Source organism: Schistocerca gregaria, chromosome X, assembly GCF_023897955.1.
Source record: "Schistocerca gregaria isolate iqSchGreg1 chromosome X, iqSchGreg1.2, whole genome shotgun sequence".
NCBI lineage: Eukaryota > Metazoa > Arthropoda > Insecta > Orthoptera > Acrididae > Schistocerca > Schistocerca gregaria.
Window position 1 is genome coordinate 575811764 of NC_064931.1, and position 27354 is coordinate 575839117.

General features: G+C 41.3%; 1 protein-coding gene across 2 annotated transcripts in view; it reads right to left on the bottom strand.

Annotated features, from left to right (window-relative positions):
• LOC126299619 (plasma membrane calcium-transporting ATPase 3) overlaps positions 1 to 27354 on the bottom strand; it is a 1680486-nt gene that overhangs the window by 1120555 nt on the left and 532577 nt on the right. The gene's annotated exons all lie outside the window — the stretch shown is intronic.

Here is a 27354-nt window from a genome sequence, read left to right on the forward strand (position 1 = left end):
ATGTCTCTCTGCGGTAAAATAGCAATTATGGTTCCACCACAACAAGAATGGTGCACATTTTGACGTTCGTGTTAGGAACCTTATAAACGGTATCCCTATAGCGAATGAACTGTTTGATCATTGTGTACAGTTAATTGTAGTAAATGACAAACAGCAGAGTGAAACATTCGTGGGAATAAGCGACGTTAGTAATTGATACTATGATTAAAAATTTTAAAAATAATTTGGGAATTGCTGGCTGGAATGAATTTTATGAGGAAGCACATACCAACAACAAATTGAGAAAAGGTTAAATACAATTGTTTTAAATCTTTTGCTATGTGATTGCACTCAGACCTCCAAGGTCTGACCGTAGGGCCGGAAACGATATACTGGCAACAGTATCCTCCTAAATCCTTCCAGTGCTCACAGTAAACCCTCAGGATAATAGTTCAAAAATACGAGAGACTAACACTCATACAAGATCAAACTCTTCAGTTTCCAGGCAAACCATACACTTCATTTCCACATTGCTGCGTCCGTTCATTAAAACAAAACTTTCTACCAGCTTGCTTGTCCACCTTCGTAGCTGAGTGGTCAGCGCAACAGAATGCGAGGGGCCCTGGTTCGATACCTAGCCGGGTTGGGGAGCTTTTTCCGTGTTCAAGGACTGAGTGTTGTGCTGTGTTCCTCACCATTACATCCTAGTCAACAACGCAAGTTGTCAACTAAAAAGACTTGCACCAGGCGACTGGTCCACCCGATAGCAGGCGCTAATCACACGCACATTTCATTTACCAGATTGTTATTACATACAGACCAAAACGGGTATTTACACTAAAAATTAACGCACCCTTCTGGACTGTATCAAAAAGCTTGTCTTATGAAATTGTCAATGCCGAAATAATTGTCTACACAAGAGGCAGTGGCTGAAAGGTCTGTCCTATGCTAAAACAAAGTTCTTCCAAATGTCCTCTCCACAGTATCCACAAGCTAAATAAAAATAACTGTGATTTCACGATAATCCTCCGCCCATGAAACGTACCCTCTTTAGGAAAGGGAAACTGTTGAGAATGGCCAAATTTGGTCTAGGTCTCCCGTGAGGTGATAAAACCCGGCTTCTGCTCATCTCTGCAGATGCAGGATGGGAAATAACCAAATTTAAGATAAACGTCAATTTGTGGTTCAAACATACTGATCGATCAATTTTGTAGATTACTTAGCACCTGTAGCGGTAGAACCATTGAGGAAGAACCCTGTAGAATATCGATGATAAATTTAATAATTATGCTTTTGTAAAAGGGGGAGATTTCAACTTATCGGCTATAGAATGGGCGATACAACCTATTAAATCAGGCTCCAGGGACAGAATTTATGTAAGATTGCTCTGAACGTCTTTCCTGCAAACTACAGTGTGTAATTCATTGCATATGGTGTGAGAACTTAACATAAAACACTCACTTCTGGAGGCGGTGTTATGTAACATCAACGGACAAAATTCATAAGTACTGCACAACACGTTTTAGGCATATATATGCCAAGCAACGTAGTAGGGAATGCGACAGACTTGCTGTGGATCTTTAATCGTGTTAGAAAATTGCTAAGGAAGCAAACGGAGCTTCATCGTAGTTTTAAACAAAGTCAAAGCCTTACTGATAAACAAAAATGAAAACAACAAAAAATGCTGGTAGGTTATGCAATCTGAGAAGCGTTGAAAGAATTGAGGGAAAAAAAGGAGAATCAGCGACCGATCCGATGTAAGATTCCATGAACTTTATGTTTTAGGTGAATTCAATAAACAAATTAAAATTATCTATGCAGCAGATCAGTGACCACAGTGAGAGCTAAACGGAAACTGACAGAGAGCCCCAATTACTCAGTTCGATCTATCGAAATTGTTTCATTGCAGAAGACTATAATTCGCTACTAGCTGTCAATTATCGCACCGACACCGCATTGACAGATATTGAAGTGGAGTTGGAAGTCAACTAAACTGACCAAAGAAGGGAAACTGAGCCTGGTGAGATATCTGTACGATTATAAAAGGATTATTCGAAAATGCTTTCTCCCCATTTAGCAGCAGTCCGTCGTAGGTGACTGGTCCAACGAAGGATTCCAAGCGACTGGAAAAAGAGCAGATGATTTCCATTTTTAATGTGAGTCGTCCTACTACTACTCAGCCCGAACACGCCATGAAGGCCCAATGGTACCGACCGACCGCCGTGTCATCCTCATGCCACAGGCGCCACTCGGTGCGGATTTGGAGGGGCACGTAGTCACCATAACGCTCTCCCTGCCGTATGTCAGTTTCCGAGACCGGGCCGCTACTTCTCAATCAAGTAGCTCCTCAGTTTGCCTCACAAGGGCTGAGTGCAAAACGCGCGCCAACAGCGTTCGGGAGACTGGATGGTCACCCATCCAAGTGCTGGCCCAGGTCGGTAGCGCTTAACTTCTGCGATCTGATGGGATCCGGTGTTACCCCTGCGGCAAGGCCGTTGGCGAGGCGGCCCACAGATACTCATAATTATAGAGCTCTATCACTGACATCAATCGCTTATACAGCTATAGGGCACGTTTATATGCTCTCGCAATATGATCTTTCAGGAGAATGAATACAGGGATCGGACGAAAACATGCAACCACGGCGAGAAATGCATTCTTAAATACAAATCCCGATGATGGGAAAGTGTGTAGCTAGTGCTGTTGTATTTTCCCACTAACGGCACCTATGAAATGTCCTCATTACGTTGGAAGAGTCAGTAGTGGCCAGAACAGTCTTCTGTGTAGTTGTGAATGCGCGATCGTTATCCACCTCGATCATCGTTACCTCATCTTGCCACTATTTTGCAGGAAGTGTGGTATAAGATTCCACTGGAAACCATACAGGGCTAGTATTTATCCAGTCCGAGGTGAGTCAAAGCTGTTTCTATTTCCAACGGATTTCCTGCGCCGCATTAGGTATGGTAATATGTTTTGAATTTGGTGTTTCCATATTTTTGTCTACCCCCTGTAACACTTTTGTACAAGACAACACTGATTCCGCAAACATCGACTTTGCGAAACTTCATTCGGTCTATTCATCCACGAAATTAAGAGAAAGTAGATTACAGCACCAAAACCGATGCCATAACTGTGACGTAGCGAATGAAATTCATGCTTTCGGAATAACAGGCTAATCTTGTGAGTCGATTCAGAAGTTGCTGGCAGATAACGCAAAGTTAATGAAGCGAAAACATTGAAGGAAAAATTAATTTCTGAAATTTGTGTCAAGTAAGTGTCTAATTCCATAAAAGAAACGCAATTCCATTGCAACGAAACCGGACGTACTTACAAACGACCGGAGTACTTTCTTATTTAGCGACTTGACAGCACACATTAGATGTAAAAAGTAGTGGGCACAACCGTTACTTGGCATCTGGATTTCACATACTGGACAAAAATGTGTGAATGCACCAGATTTCTTTTCAGCTTGTGCAAGTAATAGCGTCGAGCGGAGTGGTCTTGGATCGGCCTGTGATGTATGTCCGCAATACTTGCTGTAACTTAGAAATCTGATTCGCGCTAGCGACCTATATAACGACATTTGTCTTCTGCGCTGAGCGATTCAGCACATCCGCTGGAGGCTCTTATTGAGCGCGTGTCCCAGATACAAATCACGCAGATCGTCTCTGAAACCTTTCCAAATCCAGTTCCCCAATCACACTGCGCATGATATTGTGGCGAATCAACTGACACAATGTCGTATTTCACAGGCCTCGCAGTTTGGGCTACACATGATTAACTGTATGTCAACCTTATAACCGCTCTTTGTTCAGTCGCAAACTAAAGTGTGTTCGATAATAGACGACTATATATGTACGTAATATAGTCACATCGTACAATTGAGCCGGCCGCTGTGACCGAGCAGTTCCAGGCGCTTAAGTCTGGAACCCCGCTGCTGCTACGGTCGCAGGTTCGAATCCTGCCTCCGGCATGAATGTGTGTGATGTCCTTAGGTTAGTTAGGCTTAAGTAGTTCTAAGTCAGGGGGACTGATGACCTCAGATGGTAAGTCTCATAGTGCTTAGAGCCATGAGTGAACGTACAATTGAAGTCCGCTTAATTTATTTAATAAGTATACGTCTGTGGTACCATCAGCAAAGAAAATGTAGGAAGTTCGCTTAGTGACCTTACCTATTTTCGTATTTCATTTAAATATCTGCCTCCGTCCAGTGGTCACAATATATAGTGTTCAAAATATTAGATTTCACCTTTTGCCCTTGTAGAGTTCATAGAGTTCAGATACTATCAGTCTGGTTGTAAGTTTATTTATTTGGTAACTCTAAGATATAATTTTATGGTTTTAACGCTCTTTATTTTATTATTTTTACACCGAGTGAAATAGCTGAAGCGTGAAGATTTTAAAACGGTATTAACAAGAAGTTGCTTAGATAGATGTATAGGGAGATTACCTCCCAAAAAACGTAAGGACAATAATCTAAATTCCTGCCAACTTGATCGCACGCACCGTAAATAAATTCTCGGACAGTTCACTCTTGCATGCGCACAAAGGATTTTCGTTTGAAGGAAAAGACTGGCGTGGAGAGTGTGGTGGTGACGGGGCGAATGGAAGGAGGAACACGAAATGAGACAAGCGCGAACACCGCGTCCCACGTACTTCCCATCATCCCCTCCCTCTACACACATACACACTCATGTTGTGCTTGAAATACATCATTCGAACTGTATCTGATTCGGCTACATATATGTTTAGATCTAATTAGAAAAAACACACACACACCTTGCAGATAATATGGTCTAAATTGTCATACGTACGCACTTTGATAGTGAATGAATCATCATCATCATCATTTAGGACTGATTATGCCTTTCAGCATAGCCCCCTTATAAAATTCCTCCATGTTCCCCTATTCAGTGCTAACATCGGTGCCTCTTCTGATGTTAAACCTATTACTTCAAAATCATTCTTAACTGAATCCAGGTACCTTCTCCTTGGTGTGCCCCGACTCCTCCTACCCTCTACTGCTGAACCCATGAGTCTCTTGGGTAACCTTGCTTCTCCCATGCGTGTAACATGACCCCACCATCTAAGCCTGTTCGCCCTGACTGCTACATCTATAGAGTTTATTCCCAGTTTTTCTTTGATTTCCTCATTGTGGACACCCTCCTGCCATTGTTCCCATCTACTAGTACCTGCGATTGCTACTATTGCTACGATTGCTACCTAGCTACTTTCATATCCGTAACCTCAACCTTGTTGATAAGATAACCTGAATCCACCCAGCTTTCGCTCCCATACAACAAAGTTGGTCGAAAGATTGAACGGTGCACAGATAACTTAGTCTTGCTACTGACTTCCTTCTTGCAGAAGAGAGTACATCGTAGCTGAGCGCTCACTGCATTAGCTTTGCTACACCTCGCTTCCTGTTCTTTCACTATGTTGCCATCCTGTGAGAATATGCATCCTAAGTACTTGAAACCGTCCACCTGTTCTAACTTTGTTCCTCCTATTTGGCACTCAATCCGTTTATATTTCTTTTCCACTGACATTACTTTCGTTTTGGAGATGCTAATCTCCGTACCATAGTCCTTACATTTCTGGTCTAGCTCTGAAATATTACTTTGCAAACTTTCAATCGAATCTGCCATCACAACTAAGTCATCCGCATATGCAAGACTGTTTATTTTGTGTTCACATATCTTAATCTCACCCAGCCAGTCTATTGTTTTCAACATATGATCCGTAAGTAATATGAACAATAGTGGAGACAGGTTGCAGCCTTGTCTTACCCCTGAAACTACTCTGAACCATGAACTCAATTTACCGTCAACTCTAACTGCTGCCTGACTATCCATGTAAAGACCTTTAATTGCTTGCAAATTAGGCCAAATATGATGCTGGCAACAATCAGAGCAAGATAATGAATGAATTGAAAATTTAATTTAATTACTCCTATAATAGCAGAGTCCTTGTCAAATCAGAAGCAAACATTTTATGGGAAAATAACAAATGCCATTCAGCATTGGTTACTTATAATAAGTAAGGACGGCTGAACCAAGTTTGAGTGGTAATGCATTTAGCTGTAATAAGGTGGTTCCACTCATTCACTTAGGAAACTTGTAAATACAAGTACAGGCAATTATTTGAGACTCCTAAAGACATTGCATATTCTGAATAAAATTGGAGTTCTAATTTTTTTTACTCACTTTTTCTTGTTTTCTACAAGGAGAGGTTTATAGTGGACTGGGTACCATACAGGGGAGGGAGGCAAAAATTTTCGTCTTTCCCTCTCAGTGTTGGCAATACACATGTGCTCTCTGCTTTGTACCATATGGATATACCGAATACTTAAAGGTTTCGGGAAAACAAGTAATCAAAAGTTTCATGTCTAAAGAATCAGGTATCACTTTATTAAACATTACAAAAATTAAAAAATAATCTCGACGACAAAAGAACGCTCAAGTTTGGAGTGGGATGACACACGACACTCGTGGCGAAGCTCTTTCAGTTTCAACCGGTTGAAATGTAGAGAGGACAACGGTAACGTAAGATACGAGGACAAGGGTAATGTGATGTACGAGAAACAGTTAGGGAAACTGGAGCAATGAGCTTAATTAATAACGAGATACTCAAATTCAACGCGAATTATAGGGCTTCTAGCTAATTACTATTTTTGTTGATTAAAATCGAGGTGGTGTACCTGATTTATCGCTATAGAATTTTCATTTTATTAGGCATTCACTACTTTTCAAATGCTTTTATTTTGGTCTCTGAATCTTAATGTACCTTTCCAGTACAAAAGAGGTCTGATAATATGAGCTTTCATATAGAACTTTCCGTAGAAGTACAATGTAAACTGGACAGAAACAATCATAAGTTTCAAAGAAACCAAATTTGCTGATAACTTGATTCTCACATTTTCCTTCAGTTAACGGATGTATGTCTTTCTGAAATGCCCACCGCTTGCCACGACAGGAGTACATAAGACCCCTTGCACATGCCGTCAGATTTACAAAGAAACTGCTAAAAGAAACGTCAACAACCGGCTAAATGTGGTGTAAGCAGTATGGATAGACAGATCGTGTACTGAGGCTAAGAAACCACGTACTACAGTTTTAGCAGGGTCCGATGATTAATATGCTAGGATGTACACAGAAGCCATAGAAATTTACAACACAAAAACAATTTTAATACAAAGTAAGAAGAACCGAAATCAGACAATTTTGGGCCCTAGTGCTAAGTCAAAGAACAGTACCAACTGTTGTGTCGCGCGAGTTCCGTAACTAAGTCGGCGCGACTCTGTGACCTTTAGAAGTCATCGGATAACGTCACGACCCGTCTATTGCGCAGTTATGTATAAACATTTCGACTTCTTGAGCTTGTTGCGACGTGGAAATGAAGTAACTGCTTCTTTATAGCCTCTGAGGGTGTCTTCAGCGTAAGGAAGACGTTAAGAATGTCGTCGATTACCAAGAATATAAACCTGCTTTAATTTTTATCGTTGTTTAGATCTACCATTTAGACCATGATTTCAGATATCTCCTAACGGTGTAGAGCAGATGCAGTCTACGTTAGAAAGAACTGTTGTAATCTCTCAAGCCATATCACACAATTACCATCTTGGTTAGCTAAACTGATTCTGATTTGCAGTGCTCTTTGGACATTTACCAGCCATAGCGGCTAGTGTACTACTTCTGATTTGCGGCCTCTTCTTTGCATTTAGTACAAATATTCCGGCATTAATTCAGTACAATGAAGTGTGATACGGTGGCATCGCTCTGCTTTTTCTTTCATCATTCTGTCTCATCAAAATTCTGTATGGTGGTAATGCTTAATGTCGTTTTTATGCTTACACACTGTTAAATATCTCCAGTAGAGTCTCACTTCATTTACTCTCACATAGCATAGCAATGATTCCAGACGAGTTATTCACCTCCACTGTCGAGGTTACCGAATCATGTGCGGTAGAATCAGTAGGCGTCCGAGTAGTTTGAATGCTGAGGTGGTGCAATAGATTTTTGTGTCCGAAATTGGACCTGGTAGGGGAGAGACGCTGAACAGCAGTTTGTACGGCAGTGTCATGAGATAGGCTCCGTAGCTGTCAACAGAGCCGTAATGTAATTAATTTAAGGCTTATGACATCGCCCATCGGTTGAGGACCTAAAGCCCAGCGACCCATTAGATACGAGTATAAATTTTTAGGGTCCTCCTCCACACTGTACTCTTCATTAACCATATTCTATTTTCAGTACGAACATAACTCTCAATATGTACGATAAAACTTAACGGGACTGTCGTAGATTGAACAGCTTCGTCGGTCTCGGTGTCGTTGAATTGTTTGTTTCGCTTTTAGTTGACATTCATAAATTATATGCATGTAGAGCAACTGACATAGTAGAAGTGGAGGAAGGAATGCGACAAACGCATTTTTCAACATAAATGCAGATGTCAGTCAAGCCTGCAGTTTACGCTGTTGTATTTGCCCACGGCCGGCCGCTGTGGCTGAGCGGTTCTAGGCGCTTCACTCCGAAACGACGCTGCTGCTACGGTCGTAGGTTCGAATCCTGCCTCGGGCATGGACGTGTATGATATCCTTAGGTTAGTTAGGCTTAAGCAGTTCTAAGTCTAGGGGACTGATGACCTCAGATGTTATGTCCCATACTGCTTAGAGCCATTTGAACTATTTGCCCACGAACGGTAACTGTGCAGTGCTGGCAATAAATTGCAAGTGTCAGCTCCGATCAGAACAGTTTTCTGTGTAGTTGTGAATACATTATATCGGAGCTCCGTGTATTCGAACGGGGACATATTGTTGGTGCTCGTACCGTGGGTGCTTCTGTAACTATGTCAGCGGAAGTATACACAGAAGGGAATGAGATTTTCACTCTGCAGCGGAGTGTGCGCCGATATGAAACTTCCTGGCAGATTAAAACTGTGTGCCCGACCGAGACTCGAACTCGGGACCTTTGCCTTTCGCGGGCAAGTGCTCTACCAACTGAGCTACCGAAGCACGACTCACGCCCGGTACTCACAGCTTTACTTCTGCCAGTATCCGTCTCCTACCTTCCAAACTTTACAGAAGCTCGAGTCTCGGTCGGGCACACAGTTTTAATCTGCCAGGAAGTTTCATATCGGCGCACACTCCGCTGCAGAGTGAAAATCTCATTCTGGAAACATCCCCCAGGCTGTGGCTAAGCCATGTCTCCGCAGTATCCTTTCTTTCAGGAGTGCTAGTTCTGCAAGGTTCGCAGAAGAGCTTCTGTAAAGTTTGGAAGGTAGGAGACGGATACTGGCAGAAGTAAAGCTGTGAGCACCGGGCCTGAGTCGTGCTTCGGTAGCTCAGTTGGTAGAGCACTTGCCCGCGAAAGGCAAAGGTCCCTAGTTCGAGTCTCGGTCGGGCACACAGTTTTAATCTGCCAGGAAGTTTTATACACCGAAGATTTATACCGCATATAGGGACAGCGGAAAAAATCATCTTCTGAGTCACAACGTGGACGAACGGTCATTGACGTAGGCTTGACGCTTGTAGGGACGGGGGAGCGGCAGTTTCAAACGTGGCTCCGGGCGCTAGCGCAATGTGACATTACTCGGTTCCGTGGTAGGGCTGAATCGCTAGGAGCTGCCCAACTTGCCTTCCGTGCATGCGCCACTCCGACCCTCTCGGTAATGTGCAGGTGCTGCCATTACAGCTATACAGGCAGAACACCGTGGCAGCCCCGGCAGTCAGTGATTTCAAATCCCGATGGCGATGCCGGAGACAGATATCGAAAGCTCGAGTGTTTTATTCGAAATGAAGCGGCCTTAAAGCAGAGACGATTTTACTGAAGCATGCCACTGCCAAAGACTCCGAGGACTCAGGACCCTGAAAAGGATTATGACCACAAAAACAAGAGTACGACAGCTGCAAAAGTCACTGTACAACTGAATGTCGCACTAGCAAAGTCTGTCAGCACCAAAACAACACGAAGGGAGTTCCTTAAGCAGGGAACTGCTAGGCGAGCTAGAATTCCAAACCATTCATCAGTGATGCAACTACCAGTAACAGGAAACGTGGTTGCCGAAGCCATGGATAATGGGGAAAGTATTTGGTCGGATGAGTGTTGTTTCTCACTGTTTCCAACGTTCCCAAGAGTGAAAGGGGGGAGGGATGTGTAGATGGTGGTTTGGACAGCCATATCAAGGTATGCTATGGGCCCAGTGATTACTCAGTGAGACCGAATTACTGACAAGAGTTTTGTGCCAATTTTCGCTTACCAGGACCAACCTATGGTACAATGTTTGTTCCCCAATGGCGCTGCTGTGTTCCAAGAAGACAGGGTCCCTGTTCACATAGCTCGCATCATCGAGGACTTGTTTATTGAGCACGAGGATGAATTGTCGTATCTGCCCTATCCACCACACTCACCAAATCTCAGTATCACCTAGTCTTTGTGGTCTACATTGGAGAGAAGTCTGACTGATCGCTATCCACCTCCATCAGTCACTGATACCTGAACTTGCCATTATTTTACCGAACTAATGGTATAATATTCCCGTGAAAACCATGCAGTACCTGTATTTATCCAATACAAGACGACTGGAATCAGTTTTGAATCACAACGGGCTTCCTACATCTTATTAGGCATGGTAATGACTTTGGTGGTCCATACGTTTCTCCGCCACCTGTATGTCTTCCGTATCCTATTCCTGTGGTGAACGAAAGAGTTCTCTATTACAACCGTCTATAACCCCTTAGAACAAGTATTTGCCGTGTTTAGAAAGGGTAAAACACGAAATATCGACGAATTTGTGTGCTCCCCGTTCACAACCGGCAGACGCATGGCATTCTCCAGGACTCAGTTTCTGACGTCACGTAGATGCAATACTTACACAAACCACGTGGTGTGGTCGCTCCTTTGCACCTAAATGAGAGTAGAACCACCACCGCTACGGCTACCTGCAGTGGCACAGTATTGTTAGTTAATAAACGCATTTACGGCATTAAAAGCAAGCTCGACGATGGGGTGTACTAAAAGGAGTGCAGTCTCCTTGGATAGATCGCAACTGCTTTTTAGTATGACCTAATGATGTATTTTGGACAGTCTCGCTACAAGTCGTGGTGAAAATTTATTATGAGGTGAAAAAAATCAGAAAAAATGTATATGCTTATGTGAAAGAGCGTACTTTAGTATCGGACAAAATGTTCGTGTTTTTGAGTCGCAGTTGTAAAAGTTTTTTAAAAAAAATTACGAATAGCTTCATTGATGCCACATGGGCAATACAACGGACCCCGAATTTCACCTTTTATCCTTTTGAGCGAGACACTGCAAAATCTTAATCAAGTAGAGAGCGATTACGGACGAGATCTTTAATCCAAATCATTTTGATCACATGGGTAATAATTTTTTTGGCGGACAGAGAGCCGTGTCAGTCACACTGCGTGTCTATTTTCCATTAATGTTATGCAGCGACAAAAATCAGAATTAGCCGCCGTGATTTTTGGAATAATCAGTTAACTTTCAGGAATTTCCACAAGTAGGATCTGTTTCGGGAACCTGCACATTCAGACACTACTCTTGTCAAAATAATGTCATGAATGTTCAGAATAATCCATTTGAATTTAATCATGGTGAACACTCTGTATTGGGATCATGATCTAACTATCTAGTAAAGTTCTTGAATCTCAATCAGTTCAGATTTAATTTAATCTGCTCTATAAATAAATCCTCTATCACAGTGTTGAAACAAACAATCCTCCGTCAGATTCAGATAATGAATTTTTCAACAGCATCATTTTTATTTCATGTCGAGTCGCTGCAGCTTTGCAACATACATAATGCCTGAAATAAAAATAAGCGATTGCCTTCACGGCCGCATCAATACACATATTCAGCACACTTATGTAACGCATGAAATTATGACACAGTATTGTTAGTTGATAAACGCATTTACGGCATTAAAAGCAAGCTCCACGATGGGGTGTAATGTCGACGGAAAAAATGGTTTGCGAAACGCTGTTCATTGCAGTGAATAAAATGATGCTTTCAATGCTGATAATATTTACTGGCGATAGCACTTCGTACTGAAACAATTACAATCCATTTTATTATTACGATCGTAAACGAATCTGGAAGTAGCAAATGAACTGGAAAACTGACTTCCTAGAAGAGCACATGAAATACAAAACCAGTTTTCCCCCCATAGGTTGTGCAATAAGCGAAGGGAAATCAAAGGCAAACTGTAGGGAGGATTCACAGCAATTTGTGTGCTTTCAACAATCGCGTCAGTTAGCGAGCAAATTTGATGATGCTATGTTTCTATAATCCTCTCTTCAGTCGCTCTACAACTGCATGAAGTAATGCAAGCGCCCTTGCCTTACAGAGTTACTGACGTTCTTAAGTTTTGGTCACGATGGTTGATCGAGAAGGCCAATGCATGGAAGATCCCAGAGTCAGTATTTCTACGCCAAAAATATCTAATTCCGTAACAGCACACTACGGAAATACTATGTCATTGTGATTCATTTTTTCACTGTGTACATTGTGCATAAGTTCAATGCAAGTGGGTTGTTGCTTTGTACAAAAAGTCTCCCAGCATTCTCGTTCGACCCATATTTTTAAAATTACTCATTGACTGATAATTTATTTACTTCTATTGTGCATGTAAGATATTTCTTTAATGCTATTAACATATTACCTGGATACCAGGATACAGAATGTTTCTAAAGTAAATGTAGTTTTATTGTAGCTCAATATAGAACACATATTTCGTACACAGAATTTGGTGGTATTAGTGAAGCGGTCCTGAAGGATGCAGAGCAAGTAAAAAAATTATACAAATTTTTATTTTCAAATTAATATAGTAGTTGTTAAAGATATGTAAATGTATCCATATTAAAGAACCATAAATAATTCTAAACTTATTTATGGACAAGCTAAACCCCTGTAATTGGCTTTTAATATCTAAATAGCTGCACACAGACGGTTATTTTCTCAAACAGCAAGCATGTACTTAAACCAGTATAAGATAATTTAAGCGTTACTGATATTTTCTGTGACTTTCTTGACTGCAAGGCCGAATCCTTATAAGGAAATTAGGCTGTTACGACGTCACAGGTAATAGTGCAAAATGTTTCACATCCTAGCTCACAATCAAGAAACAAAGAGCGACAAATAGGAAAACCAATGTATTAAGCGACCAGTTGCAGTTTATTATGATGTATTATTGATCTTTAGACAGTCAAATTTCCAGATACTATTTACGTTATAACTATAATGTTATAATAAATAGCTAGCGAGGTACAGCTTTTGTAAAAGCTGTCAATTAGTTTAATTACTAACTTGTTTGTTTTCAGTTCGTTATCACTAATCTTTCAGTAAGGTTGCTACATGCAGTTCAGAAATTTTAAGAGTTTTAAATCAAGAATACACATAAAATGCGAGGATCTGCAAATACAGGACGTTGTCCGCGATAAATTCTTGAAATTGAAAGTTCGTTGGGAGTAGAAAGCTACAGAATGTTGAAACGTCTGATCAAATAATTATTTTCAATGTGAATCTGGTTAAAAATGACACAGAAATAGCAAAGCTGCGATAATGTACTTATTTTCATTCTATAATCTTACGCGGTATCATATTTTGAGGTGATCACTGAAGGCAAGTAAAAGGCTATCAACAACTATAAACATTAAACAATTAGAAAACTGCTGTTGAAGAAGATCCAAAGGAATTGCTGGTGACTAGTTCCTTTTGCTCCATCGTCTAATGTCTTAAAACACCAGCTGGACAAACTAAAGGGAGAGAAGGTTTGTGTACAGCATGTGCACAACTAGACTATAGCTATAAGAGTCGAAGAACATGAAACTTCTGCGTAAGTAGTACCTGCACACATTTGTATTCGGCATTCATAGGGCATTGTCCAACTGATATGTGGGTAACTCATAATTAGGATGTAAGTCATGGAAGCCGCCTTGTCAGATTTCTAATTCTAATAGTGAAACAGTACAGACAGTATCTAAATAAAAGGTTGTGGATTATGTTTTACAGAATAGTGCTGAAGATAAGTTGAGTAGATCAAATAACTGGTGGCAATTTACTGAATGGAGTCGGAGAGGAAAAAGCTTGACTAACTGGTCCTTCAGGTATCAAGTAATAGTTACTTTGGTGATGGAGAGAAATGTGAGGAGCAAAAATTTAAGAGGGGGCAAAGACTTGCATAGAGTTAACCGGTTTAAACGTTAATAGTTTGTAGTAGTAATATAGAGACGAAGAGATCTGCACAGGATACACTAAAGTGGACAGACGAATGAATACGGTCTTCGGACTGAGGACCACAACAACAACAAAAACAATACTATATAATGAGGATGCTATGTGATGTCAGACTTCTACACAGTTCGCTAATATGGTCTGTGTAAGTAAATAATTTAAATTCTCTTCATTTCACAGTATTTTTCTATAATAGCCTACGAACTATTTAGGGCCCTTCAGTGTGTTTGTATTTATGTATCTTTGATAAATGTTATATTAATTTTTAAATGATAATAAGTAGTAATTTTCGTAAGTTGCTCTAGGTCTTCGAGGACCACTTGACTAACAACTTAACATGCCAGTGTAAGGTTTGAAGTATGTACTCCATTTGGAGTTTATTGATACATTTAACATCAAGGAGACGAGCCACTTCAAACCAGTGACGAACAACGTCGTTTTCATATTTTGTGAGTGTACTCATTAACTGCGAATCTTTCACATCACTGAGAATCTATGTCAAGTACATAATTAGGAGGTGTGGTAATACATTTGCTTAGTGTCCGATATATCACGTAGGCTGGCGTGGTGGAAGCAAACGAGATCGTAAATATTTGGTAAGGAGACTGGACTACCCACCTGTTGCAGACGTCTGGTGCCACGAATCGAAGCCTCTAGGTTATAAACAGGACACTGCAATACTGGTCTCGAGGCACACGACGAGGTCTTCAGCGTCTATACAGGACACAACGCAAGGATTTGACATGGCGAGGAGATGTGCCCTTGATAGGAGGTCAATACTGAGGCACAGTAGTTGGTTTCTAACATCTAAACAGCCTTACACAAGAGCTGGGAAATGTAATATGAACACCATACTATACGTAGCGCGCTTATAGTTTTACTACACACTGACATTATCCTTTGTTTTCCGCTTGTACATCAATATCTCTGGAAATGCTGAGGAGCCACCACTAGAATAATAAGGCCCCTAATCACTTGTATGGAGACCTCGACGATTGATCTGGTGGACATTAAGCATCTGTTGCCCTGCTTTAACATCTGTTGAGAAATTGTATGTTTGTATGAGAAAAATAATATTAAGTAACTACCATTCACGACTTTATCCGTTGATCTATTGCAGAATTCGCACTGTATTGCATTCAGTCTGTGGCTCTACACTCTATTAAGAGGTTGTCATACAATATATTCTTGTATGTTCCAAACGGAGGCTGAATCCATGAAAATTTTTGGAGAAAACTTCTTTCGCTTGATTAGAAAACCTGTTGATATCTAATTTTGGGTTGTATGTATAGTATTAACCTCTTGTAATGTGTTTATAAATATGCTTCGATTTGAATTTGGGAGTATCTTTAGTAACTAACTGTGCTGCTCATGATTTACATTACTGTTGCCTGCTAACAATTTTTTACTTTGCTGCATAGCATCGTTATTTGTCAAAAAATTATACCACACAGGTTCTTATTAGGTTGATTACGTTTTTATCAGTAAACTGCAGCCACAAGAACTGCTCATGTAGAGTAGGGGGGGATGCGAATCGTCACTTGCGAAGCTATCTCGAAAATAATTTTTGAACTCATAATAGAAACGTCAGCGATTTTGTTTCGTAATACGACAAAAAAATAAAAACCAAAGCCAGATCGCAATTTATTTTTATTATATGGTAACCGGTTTCAGTCGTACATAGACGATCCTCAGACCAGTAATGTCTCCACCATTGACATGTGTAGTCGACGCGTGTGTAGCCGACGCGCGAGGCCGTTGTAAGTGCAACAAGTAATTGACGATAGGTACTTTCAACGCCTCCACGCATCCACTCCACAATAGAGACATTACTGATATGAAGTTGGTCCATATACAACTGAAACTTGTTACCGTATACCAAAGTCCACAGCTCGTGGTCGTGCGGTAGCGTTCTCGCTTCCCGCGCCCGGGTTCCCGGGTTCGATTCCCGGCGGGGTCAGGGACTTTCTCTGCCTCGTGATGACTGGGTGTTGTGTGCTGTCCTTCGTTAGGTTTAAGTAGTTCTAAGTTCTAGGGGACTGATGACCATAGATGTTAAGTCCCATAGTGATCAGAGCTATTTGAACCGTATACCAAAAATAAACAGTATTTGCAATCTGCTTTGATTGCTTTTGTTACATTTCATGAGAAAGGTAATACATGTTTGTAGCAACATTAAGTCTGCTTATTTGTCACCAGCAACGAAGGACAGATAGGAAAGGGGCAGAAAAAAATGTTTTCACAAACTGTTATGCAGATATACGAAATTTACCGTTGTGGAACTTCGTGGCATATTAAAACTACGTGAATCGAAAGCATTAAGCTTGAATTTCGTGCGAAATGCTCTTACGACTGTGCTACTGAGAGACGGCTCATGATCCATCCTCACAGCTTTACTTCTGCTGATACCTTCCGCCTATTTCTAAAACTCTTTTATAGTTACTGATAAATATTTACTTTTCAGATTGGTATCAACATAGATCAATGCCATCAAATAACCTGATACGCTGCACTTGGGAAATATTCTTCGTCAGTTGTAATATTTCTGAATAACAACTCAGATCGACAACCAGTAGAATGTCTGCACTCAAGAATAGCCTGCTCTTCACATATTGTGCCAAGCGTTGATAGGACTAGACAACTTTATACGGTCCTATCCTGACGTTTGGGGAATGTTCATATGTTGGATAGTACAACAACACAGTCTGACTCCATGAGCAAAATCGCAGGTCTGCCAAACACGATAGGTGCTTGTCAGCTATTGGAAAAGGGAGAGAGGGAGCAGCAGAAGGGCTAGCTACATATGACCTTTATGGTTGGTAGCATCTTTATTGCCTCTCGTTATGGTGATGTTAGAAACAGCAGAATTATAAAGAAACTGCAACACTTCCTTCGGAAGGCGCGAATTTTGAGTCGTAAGTGTACCTGTTTTATGAAGGTGATTGTGAGTGCTTGTAGAGAGTGGTGCGGGTCTTTATTGTTGACAACAATCAGTGGGAAGGTAGAAAGGTTGAAATTCGTTGTCCTGAGAGAGCCTACTTCCTTCGAGGGTGCCGCGGAGTTTAACGTTCACATCTGATGAACGGCGCACGGTAACCACTGTTGCATGCCTTCGCTACGTGTAACATCCCGGAATAAATTTGAAAATGAACTGTGAAATCGTCGGCAAATATAGGCTTACATATATATTCTCTTTTCAGCTCAGATTTTGACAAAGAAAATTTTTACCAATTCAAATCAATTATCTCCGGGTCGAGAGCCACTGCAACGAATTGTGTTCGTGACCGCGATTAGGAAGGTGAATTTTTTCAACATCTAGAATGAAAATGAGGACGTAAATGAGACTAAAATAGTTTCTGAAAACTGCCAAATGGGCCTCAATGCTTTTCAAAATGACTTATGAATGAATACATCGCCTTGCTCCTAATAATTATTGAAGCATCTGGTGTCATCTTTAGCTGAAAGTGTCTTCAATTAAGGCATGGCACTCATGAGCAGTGTGATTAACGATATCTCCCCTGTACCATGTAACATTCACCCTGATAACTGTGGCGACGTGCCTTGGGACTGTGTCCACGAGACATCGAAAGTGTTGGGAGACTGTATTGATGTTTGACCACTCACCTGTTTAAGCTCATGGAGATTGTCGGTCAGGGGTCACACTTGTACCCGTGTCGACGCACACGTTCCAACAATAGGCCTTCGTCAACCCGTGAAGACCCCTGTTCTCTGTGACATGCAGTATACAGGTGTACACGTGTCCTCTAAATCCTACCACCAAAACTTTATTACACACGGCAGTTGACTATGATGTTAGCGGGTTTCTCCGATTAGAGTCTGCCTGCTTAGCTGAGTCACCGCCTCTGACTGCCATGCAGGGGGCCCAGGTTCGATTTCCGGCCGGGTCGGAGACAGCTTCGCTCGAGGGCTGGGTGTTGTTATCCTCATCATCATTTCATCATCAGTGAAACGCAAGTCGCCCATTGTGGTGTCAACTGAAAAGACTTGCAACTCGGCCGTTGAACTTCTCCTGATGAGGACCCGTGGCCATCAATTCAGTACGATTATTTCGTTTGATTTTCCCGATTAGAGGCACTTCCCGTCACACGGTTACAAGTGAAAAACCCATTAGCCCATTCCTACACAACTTCACATGCGCAGAGACGTTCATTACATGTTTCTTGCGCATACTGCGCCTGATTATCACACCGAGCAACACGTCTGACGACATTCTGCTGATGTGGCCCATGCAGCTATAGCATTTACCGTATTTCCGTCGTCAGCCAGAAGGTTGATTTGAGCAGTGCAGCTCTTTATTAGTTGTTGACTTACTGGAGATGGTACGCCATTGCCTTTCTCCGTTCTTTGAACTGACACACTCAGCCAGAGACCTATAGTTTAGCGAAGATTCCGAAGCACCGTTGAACTCGGCAATTTTCTAGTTGTACAAAAAATGTATTCGTAATAGCGAACATGGTCAGACTCCTGCTGCACATTGTATTTGTGACAATGAAAATTTGTGATGGACATGGACTCCAACCTACCCCTCCGCCTTTTTTTTTTAAATGCCTCTCGAGGGCAGGTGGCTCCGACGTCCGAACAAGCCTCCAGGACCGACCCAGACTCTTCAATTGTGCGAGTACAGGACTTTGACATACGGTGAAATATGGGAATTTGGATCACATCACCACGTGTCCTCCGATGGACGAGGCGATTAAGGCGACCGTTCGAATAAAGCAAGGAATTCGAGTTCGTCTCCCGGCATGGATACTAATTTTCATCGTCATCAAGACATTGTGCAGCTGGAGTCTGATCATTTTCGCAACTGCGAATACGTTTCTTGTATTTCATACAGCTGTCACTCGTAGCAGTGTCTGTTCCTTCAGATAAGCACATGTCTATCCTGTTCAAGTCTCTTCATCTCAGGATAATGCAACCTACATCGATATGAACGTGATTGCTGTATTCATGCCTAGATCTCCCTCTACAATTTTTTACCCCCCTCACCCCACATCCCTCCATAACCAAACTGACAACCCTTGATGCCTCAGGATGTGTCCCAGCAACTGATCCCTTCTTTTAGTCAAGTTCGCCTAAAATTTATTCCTTCCCAATTAGATTCACTACGTTCTTATATGTTCTTTGATCTCCCCATCTAATCATCAGCATTATTCTGCAGCACCACATCTCCAAAGCTTCTATTCTGTTCCAGTATGAACTGTTAATCGTCGACGTTTTAGTTTCTTACAAGCCTAAAATCTAGACAGATATTTTCAAAATAGATTTCCCAACCTTTCAATTGTTACAAATGATAGCAAATTCCTCTTTTTCAGAAATGATTTTCTTGCTATTTTAGTCTTCATTTTGTACAATTTCTACTTGGGGCATCATCAGTTATTTTTCTGTCCAAATAGCAAAATTCATCTACTACTTTTAGTGTGTCATTTCCTTTTCTAATTTCCTCAGCATAGCCCGATTTAATTGACTACATTCCGTTACCCTCGCTCGCAGTAACAAATAATTACCGAAGATGGAAGTAGCAATAAGTGTCTGTGTATACGATGAAACAATAAATTCCAATGAGTTAAGGTCTTCACTGTGTTAAAATAAGATCGAACATTAAAATCTATTTATTAATGAACAAATTTTTGGTATCAATTTACTTAAATTTTTATTTTGTGCTTACTGACGAAACTTAAGTTGGACCTCTTTAGCTGATAGAGATGTAAAACAGAGTGGTCTAGAAACTCATCATTTGGCGAAGATACTGGGATGAAACAGTTACATTGAATTTTTGAACATGTACTCCATGTGAAGCAAGGGATTTTGTGCTAAAATAATGTGTTGGAAAGGCAATGAAGTAAGAATTCCATCGCTGACTGATGTATCGATAGTTCACCGCAGAATATTGAGAGTTCACTCTAATGCGAGCCGAGAATGGTGCCCATCCATATCGTAGGTGGGGATAATGTGGCCTAGACAGCTGCACTGAATGCAGACAAAAGGTGACAATTCAGCTACATCTAAAATGGTTTCTCTGACGAGGGGTGTAAATTTTACACTACATAAGTGAGGGGGAAAAGTAAGGTATTTAATATATGTCTTTTAATAGTCGGTACCAGTCATAATTTTATTTACCCATCGCATTTAGAAGAATGAAACTCGTAATCAGGTTCTTGTTGTCATGCGAAAGTTAACCTAAACACGCACCTATTTTCTTAATGATAAAGTTGTAGATGCTTGTGGTGATGCACGTCCGTAACTTAGTGATATCCTGAAGTTGGTCTGTTGTTGAACAGTTTCTCTTCCTTAATCCTACCCGACTCCTGCGTCAACATTAGCTTTCAGATGGTGTATGACGTCGATTCTGTCCGAGATGTTATACGGGCAGTCAAATCAAAACCGGAGGGATGGACAAAAGTAAGTAAACTGTTTATTATTTCGAAAGTAATCGCCCCATTTGCTAATACATTTATCAAATGGCTATGAGCACTATGGGACTTAATATCTGGGGTCATCAGTCCCCTAGAACTTAAAACTACTTAAACCTAACTAACCTAAGGACATCACACACATTCATGCCCGAGGCAGGATTTGAACCTGCGACCGTAGCGGTCGCGCGGTTCCAGACTGAAGCGCCTAGAACCGCTCGGCCACACCGCCCGGCAATACATTTATCCCTCTGTGGTACAAGATTGTTGACAAAGATACATATTTCCGGTTGCCTACGGAACAATAATTCTACCTAGGCGTACACGTCTTCGTGCGAAGCAAATCGAGAGCCACGAATGTCTTTCTTCAGGGCTTCAAAAATATATCAGTCTTTAGGAGAGAAATCAAGACTGTATGGAAGATGTGTAAGGGTTTCCCAGAAAAACTTATGCAGCGTATTCGTAACACATGTTGCCACAGTTTTTCGACAATCCTCCAGAAATTTCGATGGGAAGCCCTTACACATCTTTCACAAAGTCCCGATCGCTCCTCATACGATTTCCATTACGTTTGGATTCCTGAAGAAAGACGTTCTTGGTTGTCGATTTGATTCATACGAAGGGGTGCACACCAGGGTACAGTCATAGATCCACGGGCAATCGCAAACATTTTTCCATGAAGGCACTGACTGTCTTGTCTCACAATTGTTAGTACTTACTTTTTCAAATCTCATTTTCAATTGACTGCCTCTTATATGTATTTGGCAAGAACAGATCTCTGGTTGTGCTGGAAAAGAGGAGGTAATCAGGAGCATTACAGGGTCACTGCAGACGAAGAAGGTACAACTGAAAGACGAGATATTGCGGTATGCCAGGCGTCCGGCAGCTTACCACATGTCATGACAATTTTATGCTTACAAAAATCGAAGAAACCAACCTATCCTGAAGATACGACTTATACCACGAAACGAGTCCCACCACTAATGATATATAAAAATCAATAGAAAAATTGTGCTTGGAATTTCCCATAACAATTTATAGAAAGCAGTCACAATCAAAAGCAACCATTGTGACTACAGCAAGTGTGTTAAAGATAATTAATCATACAATTAGTTTCAGTTGTGTTAAATTTTCGTGATGTTATATCACTTAGGCGCTAACAATCTGAGAAAATAGTGAGTCTATGTACGCAACATGAGTCTCTATTTGAACATTTTGTGTACCATTGTGAAGTATCGTATAGAGTGCACTCTGACATTGAACCGGTTGCTGGTACAGTGAAACAGTTAATAGAATTGAGGGAGATCTATCCACGACAACAATAAACATCACGACAAGAACTTTGTCCACTTGCCTGTCATTGGCAACACGTAAAAATAGCAGTGAGCAAAAAAGTTTGCGAAAACTTAGATGAAACCTTGATTGCACAAGAAGGGAGGAGACATTATTCACAGACAACGGTAAATGGAAGTCGGAGAGTTAAGGAAACAAAACTTCGTTGGAATACTTGAAATGAGAGAAAGGAACGCCTGATGACGTACCCACGAAGTCTCCTAATGAAAACAAATGAAGACAAAAGACACAAAGTTCAGACAACGCAGAAGGAGAAAATGCGCGCAGACAGTTCTAGGTGAGAAATGAAAGTGCTACACCACACGTAGAGGGAAAAGAAGATGACCGTAAATCGTAATTTCGTTTACGACGCAGGTAAGCAAGGTTCCTTTATCAGGATTAAAGAGACTAACGTCTGTCGAAACTGCAATATTATAACAGATTTATGTTATTGATATGAGCTCTCTACCACGGATTAGCTCCATGGCAATACCAAAACGACTAGTGTTATAGAATTGTAAATTATCTCTGACTCTGGAAATTCATTGCAGAGTTTCTAAACTTCGTGATGTAGAGTCAGAGGGAGCATGGATTTCCCAGCACTATCTCAGTCCAAGCAGTGTGTATGTGAACTCATAAAATATTTACCGTAGTTATTGCAGGCAGTGACGAACAAGTTTTCGACCAATATTCTCCCAGATAGAAAACAAGTCATGTAAGTGCTTAGGCCATGGAGGCAGTGGTAGTCATCAACATTTGAAGATAGCTTGCAAATACGTCACCTTACGTGGATATGTATTCTCCTGCTGGAATACGTATTGTAGTATTGCCTGAAAAAGGTTACTACCTTGAGTCTTGAACAATTTTTGATGTAGTGGTTCCCATCAGGAAACAGGAGTCAAGATCACAGGTTGTTAGCAGTTTAGCCCAATTAACATTTGGTGCAGTGAATGACACCTTCTTTTAAACGTGACTAAACACAAAATAAAGTTTACAACAAAGAGACGAATGAGATAGCATCCACTTTGAAAACCAATGGTAAAATCTAGAGGCCAATAAACGTTTTATATGCACGAGCAAAACAATGGAGTGATATGGAATGGGATAAACACTTGAATCAGTAATACGAAAGGTTAATGGAGAAGTTAGCTTGCTGTGAGGTTTCAGAGATATTGTGTAAAGGAAACCGATTTTAGACAACCGTTCCTGATTTAAGAGTCCAACATCGACCAAGGCACAGAGGCGCTGCTAGGATGGTATTGGGCCAGTACACTGCTTCCGAACGTGTAAGTCCTTAGAAGAAACAAGATGGTCTTCTCACGAAAATCCATCGGATAAATTTAGAGAACAGGCACTCAAGAAATACTGTAAAACAATTGGATTGGACCTATAGAGCATCTCACGCAGTGGCCATAAGACAATTAGAATGCATGCCGAGGCATTTGAACAGAGGACTTCTTTCTAAGCATGTAGATTTTTTTTTTACGCCCCGCGGGGTAGCCGCGCGGTTTGGGCCGTATTGCCACGGTTCGCGTGGCCCCTCTCATCGGATGTTCGAGTCCTCCGTCGGGCATGGGTGTGTGTGATGCCCTTAGCGTAAGTTAATTTACGTTAGATTAAGTAGTGTGTAAGCTTAGGGATCGATGACCTCAGCAGTTCGGTCTCATAGGAGCTGACAACAAAAAATTTCCATACTACCAACAACTTGGCGAAAACAAGAAACATATCTGCAGGGAAATCATAAGGTTAAAAGTTGGAAAAATTACTTAAAATTATTTTACAATTTTAAGGAACACTGAGTTATTAATCAGAAAAAAAATAAAAAACAAAAGCAACTCAACAGAGACCGAGAAGCATACACCTGGAGATTACACTCTGTATGCAGACGTAGATAGAACAAAAAAATCATACATACACGTTATGATGTCGTTGAAAACAAAGAAGGGCTTTTTATGACGGGGCAGTCAAATGAAAATGAAACAGATGAAGAAAAAGGAAGTGAACTTTTTATTAATTCGAAAGTAATCGTCATAACTGTTAACAAATTTATTCCTCGGTGAGACAAGACAATCAATGCCTTCATGAAAAATTGTCTTCTGCTGCCTACGGCCATCTCTTCGTCGGAAGCAAATCGATGGTCAGGAATATCTTTGGTTAGGTCTCCAAAAATACAGGAATCGCATGGGGAGTGATTGGGACTGTATTGGAGGATACGTAAAGGCTTCCCAGAGAAACGTATGCAGGTTAGTCGAAACAGCCTTGGCAACATCTGGACGCTCATTAACTTGCAACAGAATGATGCCGTCCGTAAATGTACCTGGGCGTTTGGGCTTCACTGCACTTTTCGAGTTTTTCGGAGTGTCCACATATCACTGTGCGTTAATTGTAGCGCTGTCTTCCAGGAAGTCAATGATCAGCTGGACTTTCTCAGAGATAATATGCCTTTTGTTTCGACTACGCTGCAGAAGTTTCGCTGGGAAGCCTTTACACTTCCTCCATACAGTTCCGATCTCTCCGTATCCGATTTCCATATCTTTGGAGCCCTGAAGGAATACAATTGTGGTCGTCGATTTTCTTCGGATGAAGAGATGCACGCGTGGGTACAGCGATGTTTCGGTAGGCAACCGCAAACATTTTCCCATAAAGGCACTGACCATCTTGCCTCACAATAGGATAAATGTGTTAGCGTTTAAGGCGATGATGTTTGAAATAATAAGCAGTTTACTTACTTTCTTCCATCTATCTCGTTTTCATTTGACAGTCCCTTATATGTTTTAGGATCGTCATGACATAATAAAACAACAGCGCTTGTTGCGAGCGACACTGTCAATTTCACACGGTTTTGCAGTAAGCTCTTTTTCTGTACTTCGAAGAAACTGCAGGAAAACAGTAAGTGGTTGACATCTCTTTTTTTCTTCTTCTAACAGTCGCACAAAGGTTTATCTTCTAAGTGTCTGCGATGTAAGTAGGAAGGAGTTGAACCAAGGTACTTACGTATTCGTATAAGTTAGTTCTCAGCTTCCTGCTCATCTGAAGTTTCCGAAACCAGTGGCTGCCTCTAATTACTGGTTGGATCGCAGCGTGATATCAATTTTTATGGTAGATTTAAAGGCGCCAATCCTTTAGCCATTCTTCCTAGGATAGTTGCCGCATCCATAACTTCAAATAGGACGGTAGACTGACGTCAGTTATACAGACAGGAACACTGGTCACCTTTCCCGGTCATTGTCAGCATGGATTGTGTCATATCGGAGGTACTTTACGTCCAGTTCAAGAACGTTGCGTGGAACATCGACGCTATACCCGCTTGATAAATTCACCGTGGCTGAATATTGTATTCAGGCAGTACATGGTATGGACAATAAAATCGTCAACATTTTAGCATCCATTCCGTCGCTATGAGATTACGTTATCAGGGAAATTACTGAAATACGTTTGACGAACGGTTTACATAGAGTATAAGACAATAAGTTACACATATCCTCCCACTCTAAGACACTCATCAGAAAAGAGATCATGTTACGAAATCCCTGCAGAGATAGCCCTGCTACAGTCTGGATAACAGCTTCCTAACAGAGTGATACTGAAATGGTGCGCCAACTGGAAACGTACTCCAAAGTTAAAATACGCTGGATAGTACGATTCTTGCGGGCAAAACATCTAAATTTCACACAGATTGCCGGCCTCGGTGGCCCAGCGGTTCTAGGCGCTTCAGTCCGGAATCGCGCGACTACTATGGTCGCAGGGTCGAATCCTGCCTCAACCATGGATGTGTGTGATGTCCTTAGGTTAGTTAGGTTTAAGTAGTTCTGGGGGACTGATGACCTCAGATGTTAAGTCCCATAGTGTTCAAAACCATTTGAACCATTTACACAGATTCACCGTGAAATTTTAGTGGTACGTGGACCAAACGCAATGTTTCCTCCAGCCGTAATGAAATTGTGCCAACAATTTGACTGAGGTCGCACCATGCGATTTACATCTTTTCTGGAAACTGAGAGAACATCTGGGGAAAAATAGACATTCCAACGATGAGAACGTTCACACAGCGATTCTCGAATGGCTCCATGACGAAGGACTAGATTTCTGTCGTCTAGGAGCTGAACCATTGCTTACAGAGCATTGGTGTCTATATTAAGGAATTGCGTTATGTACCAGGATCACTTTGAAGTGTAGTGCAGCATTCAATAAAATGTACTTGGCTTGCCATAATAATACGCGACTTATATAACTGGGCAGGCTTCCACGGACAGAGCCAGCTGCCATAAAAAGTTTTTCACTGTTGTACCGCGTCGTTATGCAAAGAACTATACTGGAGAAACCAACGTTTCTGCCACATTTACAGTGGCCTTCTTATGGATCTAATTTTTTTACGTTATGACGCGGTACAATATTGAGAAAACTTAAAGTCACTGTGTAACTTAATTTTTGAAGTCCCATTGTCATTAATCGTGGTAATGATTACTTCTACAAAATGTAATGGACTGTTCAACTCACAGTACTGATCTCGTCTACTGAACTTCTACAAGAAGTTTCGGAACGACTGATTCTTGCACAACAAATTTCTCGTTCTAACTGCAGTTTTTTGTTGTTGCAAATAATGAGTTTTTCTTCTTCATAACATATTCAACCACATATTTGCAAATACTGCTTAAAGGACAGAGGTTTACATAATGGCATAAGGTGCGACAGTTCTCAGTTAGATGAAACGTCTTGAAACACAGCAAAATACCCACTACAGTTTTCAGTTGTCTTTCGAACATACCTCTGATTATTTACACTTACAACAAGCAAAGTAAAAAAAAAAACATGATAAGGGGAATGGGTTTAGCTGCACCATACCGTGAATTAGGTTGCCGGTGAGCAAATAGCTTTGGATTTCGCTAGCCTAATGCTACTGTGGAAACAACGTGCTGTGTTCTGTGGTTACGTACAAATTTTGCTCTCACCTCCAAGTCAAATCGATCAACGTCGCGCTTTGGTGAACTCGGCAGTAATTGCACTCCCTGTATGCTGTAATGAGTGCCTTCGCTGCAGCCTTATTCGGGCTAAATTGCTTTCAAATTGCAAAATATCAGCAGAGAATGGAATAAATCACCTTGGTATCTGCTGTTAATGCAGATTCGTAATCAGTTTAATTGGAATTACCGCTGGGGCACAGATCGTCGACACCAGCTACCAGAGGCAGGACACACTTGTCGCAAATGACTCTCCATTGTACATCAAAAATACTGCGATAATTTCTCCGTATTTGGATGTGAGGCTTCATCAGTCACAATTCACAGACTGTGGTTCACGATTTATATGCTCTCTTGCCCCACTCATAGAAGCTGACTCAATATATCCACTGAAAACATACGTTTCAT